Raw genomic sequence first — 15,684 nt, 5'->3', positions numbered from 1 at the left:
ATCGTAAATCAACTCATCGGGCACAGAAACTCTCTGGACCCACAGTCACTCGGGTTACAGTCACACACGGCGTGTGAAACACTGGTCTGAATTCAGCCAACACAACGCAGCAGCCACCTTCTCTCCAGCCCGGACCGTCCGCAGCTCTGCTCGGCGCACTGCGCTGACTCTGCAGAAGGAAACCATCGGGGGAGTGAAGGAAGGCGGTTTTTTTTTTCTTTTTTTCTTTTTTTTTTTTTGGCGTTTTGCTCAAGGTAGGACAAGCAGTTTACAACCCAGCTTCTGCTTGTCAGCGATCCCCACGGTCTCATTGACTTCTTCAGTTTACGGTTTGGGAAAAGAAGAGGGGGGGCAGAGTGTCGTGGTCGCGCGCTCCTCTCCGTGAGACCGACGCGTTTCCAAACGTCTTAACGCGCGTTTTTTTTTCCCTCAGCGAAGCAGCCCCGGACACAGAGCTTCTCGGGATAAAAAAAAAAGACTAACTGTTTCCCCGTGTTAACTTAGCTACCTTAAAGCGGCGATGATAAGTTCGTGAAAGGAGCCCCGGCCGTGAATCACCTCAGACAGCGTGCAGCATTGAAGAGGAGAAAGTTCCCCACTTGAGGGCGAAATCAGACTTTTTTGAGGACGCCAAGTTTGAAAAGTGCCAGGAGCCCCGGGGTCTGTCAGATACAACATGCAGCAATGGTAAATATGATTTTTTTTTCTGCTTGTGCTTACTTCAGTTATTCAGATGAAACACACCACTAGAATAAATTATGGAATTGGTAACTTTCTCACAACTTCTGTGCTACCCTGTCATCTGAACTCAAGGCAGATTAAAAGTTAGTCAACTCTCACTGAGTAATTTCTGAGCTTTTTTTCAATTGAGTATTTCCCACACTTGTTTTTGATTCACATGACTCATCCGCTTGATTTCTTCATATGCATGCACTTAAAAGATTTATTCTGCTTGTTTTGATCAGTTTCTTTCTTTTCTTCCTTCTTACACAATCATAAGTAACCATTGTAGCATGTGTGAGCTTATTCAGGCCGTAATCAGAAATGAGACCTAGAATCTGTGGCATCCGAAGTAAGTTAATAAAACACTACACTTCACTTAATATCATTTTATAGTTTTCGTCACGCCTTGAAAATGTTACTCAATTCTCTGCTCCCCACAGACGAATTAAAAACTTTGACTTGACCTGTTAGGAGCAAATCATTTTCTCCAGATAGAGTGTAAAGATTTTTTTTATTTGCTTTGTTAATTGTTTACATGTTATTTATGTTTAAGCCACTTTATACCACCTGTAGATTTGGGCCTTTATATTTACAAACTCACACAAACCAGAGAAAGCTATAATTCAATGCAATTGAGTGTAATGCCTTCAGATAGCAAACACATATAAACGGGGTTGAAAAGAGTGTGTTATGGGTGTTTACTTAAATAAATGTGAGCAGACTTCATTTTATAGCTGGCAGCAACGTTTCTCAAGTTATCTTTCAGGCCTAAAATCCCTCTGCTGAAAATCCCGTTTCACCTTTCTGCGGAATTCCTTCTTCTAGTCAATGTTATTTCATTTTTTCTCCAACGTTTTATTGATTTCTTGAACTATTCTCTGTCTTGTTTCAGTGGATTTTTTTGGGCCTGTTGTGCAAGTCTTTATCAGAATGGGTTTTTTACAAAAACAGACAAGTGTGCCTGTGTTAGATGTCAATGCAAACAAAAGCTTTGGGTAATTTAAATTGTTGCTTTTAACAGTGCTAGTTAGTGGAGCTGAACAACCCCGTAATCTGACAGTGATCTTTTTGCTAAATACACTTGCCTTACTGCCGGCTTATGCGTCCCTGTGCTACGGTACCTCTAAAGGAAAACTCAGGGAGCTCATGGCCAACCTGTGACAATGAAACACAAGCAGACGTACACAGAGGCATTTCATGTCAGTGTAAGACATTTCAGCATGGACATATCTGAATGCTTCGGGAGACAGGGAAGAAGGAGGGAGAGGGGCAGAAAAAGAGAAAACAGTGAGCGAGAGAGAGATTGAGATGAATGGCCCCACTTAAAAGCACCACAAAATTACCTTCACACTTTCATCAGTGAGATGTGGGCGAGATTAATGTCTAGCACAGTATTTTGGCCTGGTCTGAGTGTGTGTCAGGGATGTTTCATGAGCCCGTGCTGGTGCTGCAACTACAGTGAAGAATGCCAATTTACATTCCTGGAGTGTCATTTCATTACTTTTATCTCCATGCTGCTTTCTCCCTGCCAGACCAGTCAGGGATCTGTGAAATTCAAATTTCCTTAACCACACAAGTCACACGAGTTAAAATGCGGGTATTCCTTTTTATCTGTGTGTTTCCGTGTCTCTCTCGTGTGTCAGATAATTATACACTTATTACATTCTCAGAGTTATTGGCAGAGAGTAAGTGCTGGTGTGTTGCTGCAGGAAAATACACAAACCACAAATATATGTATATGTATATATTGAGAAAAACAACAGAAACGGTAGGACAACAAAACTCCACATTAAATAATGGAAAAAATGTCGAGGTAAATGTCCTCGTTATGCACTGAGTAGATGCCCCGGTTCAGCCTATGGCGGCGCTACGTGAGGTTAAAGAAAAAGTTAAAGTTGTCAGCGAGGCTGCAGCTGGGTCGTGATTCCTCTGGGTCTGTGGGAATCAGAGAGGGGAGAGTGTGTGAGAGTGTGTGTGTGTGGGGTGGGAGTCACTGGTTAGTCGGTTCAATAATCTGCTGGACAGGTAGGCCTGTGACGCCCCCCTTAGAGAGGCTGCTAATGAAGAGAAAGGCTGCTTAGTGGTGCTCTGCTCTGACCCCACCAACCCTCCCTGTCCCCCCTGCTGGCTTCCTCTGATTACTGCTCACATCGAGAACTCTTTCCTCCTCTTCTCCCTCTCCTCCATCCTCTCTGTTTGCCCTGGCTTTCTTACTTTCTCGCTCCCTGCCTCTTTATTTGAAAAGAATGGGTGCGTTAAGTGTGAAAAGGATCTTTTGATAACCCATTTGGTGCATTTATGTATTTTCTGCTTTGAGTTCTTGGTTCTTTTCATTTGTGTACTTATTTTCATATTTTGCGGGATTGATTTAATCACTGTGACCTGCATGTTCCTACCCATTTTCTGTGCAAGTTTAGTTATGACGAGGCTGCACTCTGATGTTAGGATGTGTCCTTTCGCTTGTGCTAATAGATAAAGATATTTACCAAAGCTTAGAGAGCAGTTTTCCTATCTCTCTCCAGATGATACACATTGATGTTTCCGTGATGCCTCAACAACATCAAAGCAACATTCTTGCAGTGTTTTTATTTATGCAGTAGTGGGTCATTGCTGTACTGATATGGCTCTGCCTCTCTCCATCTGTCCTCAGCCCCAATAATCTCTTGAATGACTGATAGTGTGTCTTGGCAGTGACAGAAAAGGTAATATTTTGAAAGGGGGAGTCGGGGTCATATACCTAGTGGTGGCTTGAGATGAAAATCTTTGAACAAGACACTGTAACCTAAACTGCAGGCTTTAGCGACTAAACAGAGACACTGTGAAACGTTCAAACAAATTGGATCGCAGGACTCCTAATTTAATAAAAAGCACAGTGTGAGACATACTTGATTTAAAACAATATACATATAGTAGACATAATTACATTTTTTGTACCTCAGCACACAAAGTTAGAAACTAAATCTTCACACACTTACACTCATGAAAACTCTCAATTTCCTCTGAATACATTATGAAATTTGGTCTGAGTTCCTGTGATTCTTCTGTTAAAAAAAAGAGAAATAAATAGCAGAAGGTAATGAATAGGATTAACAGCTGGTATGACATGAGCATTTAAATGTGTTTAGTCTTGTACTATCACACAGACTGATATCTCTTAGAGTTTCAAATCTGCTAAATGATAGAATTGTCTTGGTGGTGAGAAGGTATAGATCACACTTGGATATGGCAACTTAATCAGATTAAAATCACTCTCAGCGCTACAAACTGTTTAAACTGAAAGCTGATTCTTGTACTTACATGTGTTCATTTTTTGTGTCATTTTTTCCCCCCCTACTGGCTTCACTTCACATGCTAATCCAAACACTATCATATTCCTCAAGGAAGGAATCAGGAAAACTTTGGTCTTAGTACATGAACACACCCAGTGTGTGCAGAAGCCACACACTCCCTCAGTCTGTATTTGTTTAAAGTAAAAAATGATAGAACACATTTTGCACAACCCAGCCTTTAGAAAAACACCCCTGCTGCATTTTTATGTATTCCTAGACACAGTCAAGATTCTTAAATTTTCAGCTGTAATTTGGGATGGCCTTAATTGATTACGTCCTCAACTAATTACTGGCAACTGTGTAAAACAAACACTTCAGTGTCACTGGGTGGCAACTGTCCGATTGCTTGGGAAATTACATTTCACTTGTAATCCATACGTTCTTCAGCAGGGCTAGAATATAATTCATGTCGACGCTATAGAAATACCAGAGACGCTGGACCGGTGTAACGAACAGGAGTATAGTTGTAACCAAATGGCTCAGTTGGGAGGTATAGGGTTATGTGGTATAATTTATATTTTATAGTTCCCTCCTGCACTGACTGCACTCCAGAATAAAGTTGTTCGATTTTGTTCCATGAACAGTGAGTGAGAAAATCTGGGATTTCACTTGTGATGGAAACTCCAGACACCGCTTTGTTCCTTGCTTTCTTCTTGTATTTTTTATTTTCCTGTTGAGTCTCATTTCTTGCTTTCAGATGAAAAGACACCAAAGCTGCTGCTGTTTCTATACATGGTGTATATGTAGATATTTGTTTGTATGACTGTGTGCATTAGTGGCCCATGACCCAGTGACTCAAAAAGCATGAAAAGATCTCCTCAGGCCATACAGAGTGATTTGATTAAAAGAGAATAATTTGCCCTAAAGGTGTATTTTCTCTTCCCTCCAAAAAAGCTGGTGGAAGAAATCTGATATGACAAGATAAGTGGTGGCTCATGAAAAATTCCTGAGGACTGAGACGTAGCACGTTGACTGGAATTATTGCCCTGAGTGTTTAGTTCTTTGCTAGTAACTGTGCCTGACAATGTTATTTTTACCTGAATAGCCTTTGAAACTATTCCTCTGGTTCTCAATCCAGATTTCTCTCCTTTAAAACCTGTTTATGTACTGTCCAAAGAAAGGACAAAGTATACTAATTTTCTTCTTCAAGCTTCTTTGACAGTACACCAAAGTACCACCACTCCTGTTCAATAAGGAAAATGTTCATGGTGGCTTGAGGGACCATAACAGTGGTTTTAAATGTTGTATTTTACACAGGCTTCGTACCTTTAACACGCTCTATAGGCGTGTCCATTCACTCTGGCAGGGCAGGGCACTGAAAATAAACTTCTAACCGCAGTAATGGTTACCGATCGGTCGTCGTACCGTAGCCCAGTTTCCACCTTCTTTTAGCTACTGAAGTAAGAAGATTATCTGCGATTAAGTATGGCCGTGTTTCCTGACCTTGTCTTACTGCGGTAGCAGGTGATATGTAGGTAGATGTTGTGGGCAATGATGTCTGCTTGGGAATAGGGATTTGCAGGCTGCTTTAAGAACTACAGATCTGGGCTCCCACTTCTTGTTCCACCACTCCTACAATGGTTTGCACCTCTGGGAGGCACTTTCTTCTTCTTCCTCTGAACAGAGAAACAGTCCCAGTAGTTGTTGGGACAGACGTCACCAGCCTCCCTATGCCTCCGTTCAGCTCTCTACTCCATACTGACTCTAGTATGTTTGATGGTTTCAGGCTGGCAGTGTTGAAGGTCCAAGGAATCAGTGTGGCTAGAGATGCTCACAGGAGATGTTCGGCAACAGGGTGTATGACACGTCACTGATCAAACAGAGACTTATTGGCTATGTGATGGCAGTCTAATGACTTTGATCGGACTGGCTTGGTTACGCTGCAGGATCCTTGAAGGTACACTCCTCTCAGAGTATGTATTCTTTGACGCCCCCCTTCACCTGGACTGTCAATAGAAGATGTATGTGCAGCAGTCTTGTTTACACCTTCTCCTTTTGTTCATTTCTACTTGGAAACCATTTCTGACTCCAACACTGTGTTCAGTTTTGGCACAGCAGGAGAACGTGTGCCTTTAGGTTGCTCCGTGTTCCTCCCTGCAGCATGGACATTTGTCTTGAACTAGACATGGGACCTTCTTTGGTCCAGGTGCTGAGTACCATATATGCGTTGTGCTCCTTCGCCCTCCAAATCCTTTATTTCCGTGATCATCATAGGTGGTGTGGCCTTTCTGCGATTTCCCCCAGTCATGGGTGGGGGTTTTGTTGTGAGCCTGCTTTTAGACTCCTTCCTACTGCAGTTGGTGCTTAAGGTCATAACTTGCCTGGTCCTGTTTGAAGAGTAAAGCATCTGAGTTAGCCCTTAGTCCATTGCAAAGCAACTCCTGTGTGAAAGTTACACGTTGTAACTTAGTTCTTTGTCCACAGGTGGAACCCTCAAACCTCGTTAGCGTGTGTCTCCTTGAGTTGCTGACTTTCTGAGTACTGAATACCACGGCCATTTAAACAGTCAGTACCAGGAAGTATTGGTTGGCAAAAGCATCACATGAAAATTTGATAACGCCACTTCTCAAGAGTGATTTGGCAAGCTTATAGAACCCATTAGTGGACTACCATTATGTGTGCTCATAGAACAAGGGTAACAGCGTGTTAGCTTTTCTATCTTGCCTAAAGCATACCACACATTTTTAGGTTGATTTTCTACCTTATGGTCAGCCTTTAGTCATTTCAGTATAAGTTATCAATATCAGTTAACGTTTTGTTGCCTATGTTATGTTAATCATTGCTGATAACATAGTTGTTGCAGTAACTGCTGCAAGAAGATGCTTTAATGTGCTCCAAGATTAGAGTGCTGCTGTCATACTTTAGTAGAAAATACTGTCAGAACATACTGTGATTTCACAAATGTGTCACCCTTTTCAAAGCTAGCTTGAATATTCCACACATAATAAAGACATTGTGACATTGTGTGTACTTAGTTGATGGCATTTGTCCCATTTAATTCCCACAAAGACAAATCTCTTCCCAATGTGTGGATTGATAAAAATTACAGATACAGATACTGGACAGATATTGTCCAATAAAGCCATTTCTAGAGTAGAAATTCAATGCAAGTGACCCAAGGGAGATTTGAGCCACTCCGCAAAATGTTCATGGAGGACTTTGGACGTTGGAAATTTCTGGTATGTACCGTAGGTTATATGTTTTTACTGTTTCATTTTGTTATTACATAGTAGAGAGGGAACAGGAAAGTCCAGATATATAATCATCCAACCATTGTGAAACATAATATATTGAATTAGTAGTTTTGTAAAATGTATTACATTTTATAATTAACTTATGTTAAAGATGTGTCAATTTAACAACTCTTTGGTTTGCCCTTTTCCAATATATATATGTGGCTGCAGTCAGAAAGGCAGAAGACAGAGGCTTAATAAAGAGAAACATTTCTATCACTCAAGATGTATTAAAGTGCTCAGTTACTGGGTTTGCTTCTGTTTGACACCACTAGTGTTGTAAAAATAATTTACAGCCTTTCCCTGGTGCATTTTAAAGTTGTAATAATGTTGTGATGCCTTATCGAATACAAAAGGTAACTGAAGACAGTTGTTTTGTTGACGGAAGGTTTGTGTAAGAACTATACAGTTGATAAATCATATTTTTATTTAATGTTTGAGCTGTGTGTTCTTTGTATTACTTTCCTACTTACGGGATGTATACGCAGAAGGCGTTTCAGACCCATTTTTTAGTCGTCCATCTGATGGCACAGATCCTATTTTAATCAATACAACTGACTGTCATTTTACTCATGCTATACATGCACAAATATTAAATATATTTATTTTTATATATTCTTTTCTATTTTATGCACATAGCTACAGTTATTGTGTGTTGGGTCATAGCGCTACACACTCCTGTATGTGGCCAGCTGGCCTGTCTATTGCAGGATCAAAGAGCACAAGACATTTTTTTCCTGGCTCACAGGTCTACCGGCCCACTATAAAAACTCCTTTTACTCTAAATGGCCAGTTGACTGCTGATAGATAGCATTCATTTGTTCATAATGTTTATCTGAAGAGTGTTGCCCCCCCCCCCCCTTTTTAATTTTTTATGAATGTTTTTATTTGTGTATATGTCCAGAGAATACAACTTTAACAATGAAGAAACAGCTTATTGAATATTAAACAGGTCTTGTGTCTGACTATCAACCAGACAGGTAGCTTATTAAGCTTAAATGTAACCTACTTCTAAACATGTCACTTCCATCTGAGATCACAGTTTTGAGTATACTGTTGTATAGAAATGCTAATTCTTTCTTTTCCTGTACAAACGCAGTAGTCAGCTGTAAAGCCCACATCTGGTTCTTGTTGAGCTTTCAGGTTGGGGAGTTAGTATTGGAGAGTGGATAACTTTAATCTGCGTGTTAATGTCGGTGTGTTGCAACTAATGTGTAAATCCCATATATGCTGTCATATGAAAGTTATATGTCACCTTGGATTTTCAAGACTTAACTTTCACCAGGTTTTATCTGACAATTATTCTTATCTGAATATATTGATAATGTGTAACCTTGTTGGCTGAATGTATAATCTAGCCTCAATTACCCAGTCTTATTGCAGAGTTTAGACTCTTTATCCTTGTATGAATTATGTCATTTCAATATTACTTTTTATAAAACTCAGTGAAGGATGTCAGTGCATTGTGTATGCGTTCAATTACGTTGTGAACATTTTCATGTATTCATGTGCTCGGTGGAATGTGTACTTATATCAAAGAGACCTGTACTCCCAACAGCATCAGTCGTTTCAGAAAACACGTCCAAAGGACATCAATTTACGGTCAAGTAACAAAGCCCTCTACAGGCCATAGCAATTACGACTCTAGTCGACTGACAAGAATCAAAGGACAAAGTTGGGTGATGCTTTTATAGAGCGGCATAGGGAGGAGGTCGTGGTGCATAGATGGGTAACAAAATCTGGTATGTTGCCATGGGAGACTGCTGTTTGCTCCCCATTTCCTACCGACTGTCAACATTGGTTTCTTTTAACCAAGACAAACCCAAACCACGATGTAAGTACTAAGTACCCATTTTAAACCAAATCAAGCTCTTTCCCTAACCCTAACCAACTTGTGTTTGTGCCTAAACCTAACCAAACATGAATCATACTGACAAGGCACTGACAAATGATGTCGACCTGTTGATAGGGGCGCCAGATCAGAAAACGCTTTTTTAGTGCTGTTGATATCAAAATAAGTTGTGGCAAACTTAACTGACAGCCAGGGAGGTAAGCCTTTTAAGCATTTTAAACAGTAGAAGCTATGTAGCTAACACATCTGCTCGCTCAAGATAGTGAGCGTCAAATTGTTTGCAATGGGTCTTGACCCGATGGTTTGGCAGAAACACATGGTTCAGTCTGATGCCACATGTTCAACCAGACTGACATTTAGTGTCTCAATCTACATCTGAGGGATATGCAGTTTTAATTGATTATGCTGCATCTATTGACTGTACAGTGCCATGCAATACATCACCACACACCTGGATGACATCTTAGAAGCCCTACCCTGTGATTGTTGGTGACAAAGTTGCTATTCATGGTGATAATCATAGTAATTAAGCAGTCTAAGGATGATGGGATTTTGTGCGTTTGTTTGCGTCTTAGTTTACTTTCCCTGTTTGAGGGAAACTTAATACTGATAAACTGTGTGTGAAGGGCACATCTGTATGTGTGTGTATGCCTGCGTGCATATGATTGCGTCTGTGTGTGTTCACATGCATTTGTGGCTGTGTGTGTTTTCCGATCTGAGGGTTAATCTGCTGACAGGTAGTGTGTCAGAAGTGGGACAGTGGCGCTTTTGAGACAGACACAAGAGACGAGTCTCAGAGAGAGGGAGAGAGAAAGAGGGCCTCTTTCATGTGACTCCACATTCCACCAAGGCACAGGCAGGGAGAGGCACAAGACGAGACATGCGTCCCCCCTCGTCACTCCCTCTGCCTCCTCCCCGACTGCACCCGCTCTCCCGCCCTCCCCTACCCCTCCAGCCTCCACCCCTCCCCTCTGCCAGTGACCTTAACATTTATCAAAGAGCCCCATGCAGGAATTCCTCTTCAGCATCTGTGTCCTGGTGGGAGAGTCAGACACGAACACACATACATGACACAGACACACATACAAGTGCACACACACACACACACACACCCTGTCGCAGACCAATCTGTTTTGAATATTGTGGCGCTGTGGAGGGGCTGTCCTTGTTGTTCCCTGAGCTGGGGAGGCTGGCCTCGAGACACTCACACACAGAGACATGGACACATGCTTGCACACACATTCTCTCCTCCTTCTTGTTTCTTTATTGTACCTCCTGTCACTTTGTCCTATTCATTTAACCTTTCATTAGAGCCAGCAGACAGCCCTGTGTGTGTCTGCACAGCTTCAGGAACAATGCCAAAAAAGCCCCACTGTCACAGTTATTAGATTCCTCTGGCCCCCTTTTACCCAGGCAACTCAATATTGAGAGAGGGAGAGTGAAAGAGGGGAGGCAGGATGAGGGAGGAAGGGTGGAAAGAGAGGAAAAGGGGGTGCGCGGTTGACGCTGCCACCCAACTCCTCTGGTGAAGGATCCTCTTGACCCGTCAAGGACATGTGCCACATGTTGACAGTAGACAGGTCTCAGACAGAACGAGGAAGGGAATGGAAAAGAGAGAGAAAAGGAGAGGACAGGCGTGGTGTGACTGTCTTGTGCTGTGGCGAGCAGCAGCACCCTGGAGGAGTTAGACTGAAAACACAAACACTTTGTGGAGGAATTCTGTTTTTAATGGGCAGCCATAAGGGGCAATCTGGTCCCCAAGGAAGGACACACCAGCTTCCCCTCCTTCTCTGTCTGTCGCTCTGACTGTCTCTCTATCTCTCCTGCTGCTCGCACACCGAGAATCATCGTTGTATGACCCCTGTTATAAGTGTGTGTGTGTGTTGAACTCTAAATTGACTATCAAAAAATAATGAGCTCCTTTGCACTTTGAATGAAGATAAAGGAATACATCCCAGATTATTTGAATGATTTCACAATTTCAACAGCCATTATGGCATTTACATATTTAGAAGGCCAACAGGTAATACGGATGAGGATAGGATGTGTCCTGGGAAACTCATTCACTATTCCCTCTATAATAAATACTCAATAGATTACTCTATAGATGGCAGCTAGTTGTGACTTCAGACACTTATAAATCATCATCATAACCATTAACCACCACTGACAGGTGTAATATCACATAACTGTAATTTTCACATTCATCACATTCAGTGTGAATCCAAGCTTTGTGGGGGTTTTAGCAAAAAGGAAATTACATGCCATAGACTCTACATTTTCCGTTCCATTGTGAGAATCTTTGAAGGCACTATATAGTACAAAGTGTGTCTTGTTCATCTTTTGCTTGCATCCTACACGGTGCGTCACTGTTTGTTGGAGATTGCACTGAAACACGTGCTTCAGTCAGTCCTACAGGCCTTGATTGAAGTGAATGGGAGACAGAGCAAATAGTGTAATGTAGTCAGTGTAATGTGACAATAATCAGCTGAAACAAGAGGGTTTTTGTATCCATGAAAATCTATTTCATTGACAGAAAAGAAGCAAGACAAATAATCAACCTTGTCTACTAGAAATTAGGTTTATATATTACTAAATTGTTTTCCCATTTCGGTTGTGGAAGCAAACATAATCACTTCCTGGATTATATTCAGAGGCATTGTTTTTTTGAGTGAAAGAAGTGCTTCATTTATGAGCAGCACCATGGTTGCAGGGAGGTGGTTGGGGTGGATGAGACCAGGCATCACATCCCGAGTCCCATCTGTGGTTAGGTTTAGGCAGCACTTTGGTTTAGGTTAGGAAAGATCATGGCTTTATGCTTCAAGTCACTGCAGACTTCTTCTGTATTAAATCAACACCATGTGTCAAAAGTTTAATAATCCTGTAGTCACTAAAAGCGGATTTGTACTGCAAGATTGGATCATTTGGCTGGTGCGTTCCGTGTCAACATTTTTGCGACTTGCCAGATATGTTAATTAACAACATTTCCTCATTATGTTAATAGAAAGTATAATAATAAATCAGGTGTATATAAATGTGATTTCTAGGAGACAGGGTTGGAGTAACAGACATTTATAAGGTGTCTAGTGTCCTGTATTCTTTTTATTTTGCCTGGTTCAGGTAAGACGTGGTAATATCTCCCATCTCAAGGCCTTCAAATCCACAAACTCTCCACAAATGCGCCAAAGTACGGCCATTAGAGGTTCACGGTTAAAATTCGTATGTGTTATCTGAAAATGGTGAAGAAACGCCTTTGGATCTGCTTTGATGAAGGCTGCGCTGCCTGTCTGGTAACTCTCAGGAGAGCCCAGTGCAGTCCAGTGAAGCTCGGTAAAGCTGTGTTTAGGTCAGTGCAGCCCAGTCAGCAGACAGCGGACAGTGATGCTCCTCCAGTAATACATTAGCTGAAATGAATCAAGGCCTGGAGTGGAAAGGCATTGGTCACTCTGGTGGTGGTGGTGGTGTGTGTGTGGGGGGGGCAATGAATCACTCACCTGTCATTAGAGATTGAGCCAGTATGCGCGCACGCACACACACACACACACACACACACACACACACACACACACACACACACACACACACACTTTCCCTGCCCTTAAGACACAGGGCCAGAAACAGAGCAACAGTCTGAACCCTGACCATCAGGCAGCAGTCTTGATGAAGTCCATCTCTCACTTCTGTCACCCCTCTGCTCTGAACCCTCCCTCTCTCCCCCCTCCGAGGCCACCGCTCGCTCTGTGTGACTGACTCTTCATTATCCTCATCCCGTCACTTAGTTAGAGCGGGGACCAGCAGTCTGTCTCTCCTCTGTCCTCTCTGTCATCCCCTTTTCCACCCTCTCCCTCTGCCTCGAGGCTGTCGATCCACCTGTCTGCCCCACATCTCTCTAATTCTCTGATTGGACTCTCTCTCTGGGCCATAATTGATGGTGGTGTTATTGTGTCCAGTTCTCTGGCCCTAAAGCCATTCCTCCAGGTCAGCACTACTCTACCATTTAAGACATGCTGGGAATGGGGTAGACAGTGAAAACCTTTCTTTTTTTCTGCCTGTGTGTGAGTGCATGTTTCTGTATGTGTGCAAATTTGAGAGAGCACTAAAACCAGGGTTACCCACTTTCTTTGTCTGTTTAAGCAATCGATGTGAACCTGATTGGTTTTCAAACAGTTCTTTAAAATTCAAAACAATCTTGACATTCACGCTTGAAGTGTTTTGTCATTTTGAATAAGGGACAATATTTCCTTAGAACTCCATGTTCCCTCTAAAGTGTAGTGTTTGCCCTTGGCCGCTATAGACATGCACACATTGGCTTTGATCGTGTTCTTTGTTTGGTGGCCCTTTCTTGTAGCATATTTCAACTGACTTTTAAACTATTTTACTAAGTAATTACAAAATGCGGTGTGAAGTAGTTTTCAAAGTATCCTGGAGAAAAAAAATCTTTACCTGGAAGAAAGTTTTAATTATTATTCTTTATTATTATTCTTACTTGTCACCTATACAATCATCAAGGTCCTCATGCTCAAAATACGTTTGTATTTAAAAAAAAAATTAAATTAAAAAAAACACTTTTAATTTGACCTCAATTGAAGCTATCTTGATGTTTTACTTCTTGAAAGATTTACAAGGTTAAGTAGGACTTCAGCCTGATTTGGTACCTGCAGATGTATTCATATTTACCCACCTGACTTTTTTTCCATTGCTTGCTTTTACGATGCAAAAGGATGCTGGTTGGACACTTATTTTACCCAGGACCTAATTTCAACAACAGTTCTTGGTAAAAGAACAGGTGTAGAGTTTGTTTTATCCATTAAGCTCTTTCTTTCTCTTTTTCTGTCTCTCTTTGTCCCTGTCTCTGTCTTTCTCTCTTTCTCTCCCTCACTCTAGCTCCCAGTCCCTCCCCAGCATGGGCCTTGTATTTATTACCCTCTAAGTAATCACTTTGCTTTCTCTTTTGATAGACTGTTATTGCTCTAACTAGCCGAGGTCCCTATAGGTATTTGGAGGCTTTCCAGTTTTATTAGACAAAGGCCTCATTATTCAAGGCCAGCATTAAGACTACCATTAGATCCATTTGCCCCCTAGTCACATGTATCCAGTTGCAGCCAATTCATATTATAGCCCCTGCACACTTAGTATTTACAACACAAACATACTCATTCCCTCTTGTCAAAGTTAAATATAGACAATATTGAGAAAGCTTTGCCACTTTGTGAGAGGTAGCTGTGAAGTTGTCCCTGCTCGTCTCCACTTTACAACAATAGAGTTTTTGCATGCATTTCATGGATAATGTTGTTAACATCAATGTCTAGTAGCTTGTAAAAAAAAGTCAAACTGAAGTTTTAATATAAACTATAATAATTCTGCAGCTACTGTGCATATTATCCAAGTGTCAAGCCTCTGGCTGGGCATTTCCCATTACGGTGGCTGACTGACACTTATGAGCCGGCGTTGCTAGGAGACACGCTAACATATGTTAACACATACACACGTTAACATACTACTAACTAACACTAGCACTAACATGCTACTAACTGAAGCATACGTTTGTAAAGCCTACAAATGTTGGTAGGACCCATTCTATGTTTGTGCTGTGTTTGTCACACATTACAGGACGGAAGGGGGCTATCTAACGTTAGTCGTCTCTCTTTGTGTGAACAACTGAAGTGATATTATGTTTTTTGGTGCCCACCCACAGAGATATCATACCAGTCAGAAGCGCTCTCACTGCAGAAAAATAACACCTAGCTAATGTTACATAATGTTCTGTTTTTGCTTAAACTGTTCTAGACAGGTGTTTATTCAACTGTATGGTCATTTAGGTGTTTCTGTTATTTTGTCCACCCCATTTATATCACTTAGGGTAGGTTAAATAATAGAGACACCTTGCTGTTCAACAGCACCACAAACTACATCCTCCAAAATGATCATACAGTTGAATCAACACCTCTCAAAAACAAAAACTGAACATTATAACCTTCATGAAGGCAGAATTTAATGCAGGACTGTTGCATTAGACTGCATTAAGATCACTCACAAACATCAAATAATCACCAGTGTCAGTCTAGACCACACTGAACACGTTGTGCTCGCTCTTCCATGGTCCACACAAATGTATTATTGCGACTTCCTCTTCAGGCAGCCAACACGCCCTCCACCCGGGGGATCCAAAACATAAACAAACAAACAGACGCTCAACTTGTGGCGAAGAGGCAAAGACATTTAAGGTGCCCCAGTTTTGATTTCTTCCATTTCTTTGTTGCAGCTTTTTAATTTCTTTGTAGCCACCTGTGTGTCCAATATGGTGCTCATCCGTCCTAATCGATGGCCCCTTATTGGGTTTCTGCGTTTGGTCAAATATCTCATCGCTTTCTGGCCCCTCAGGCAACAGGATCCAAACTAATAAGAAATCTCCTCCGTCTCTCAGGGTTGGGTCTACAGATGAAAAAAATGATTAGTGCAGAGATAGTATGTATCTGTGACCGAAACCAGATTTTCAACAAGTTCGCCAAGTTAAAACTAATGGTTCCAGCAAAGAAGTTGACATGTT

The sequence above is a fragment of the Enoplosus armatus genome, chromosome 2 (genome assembly GCF_043641665.1).
Source record: "Enoplosus armatus isolate fEnoArm2 chromosome 2, fEnoArm2.hap1, whole genome shotgun sequence".
Lineage (NCBI taxonomy): Eukaryota > Metazoa > Chordata > Actinopteri > Centrarchiformes > Enoplosidae > Enoplosus > Enoplosus armatus.
This window is presented reverse-complemented; position numbering follows the sequence as displayed.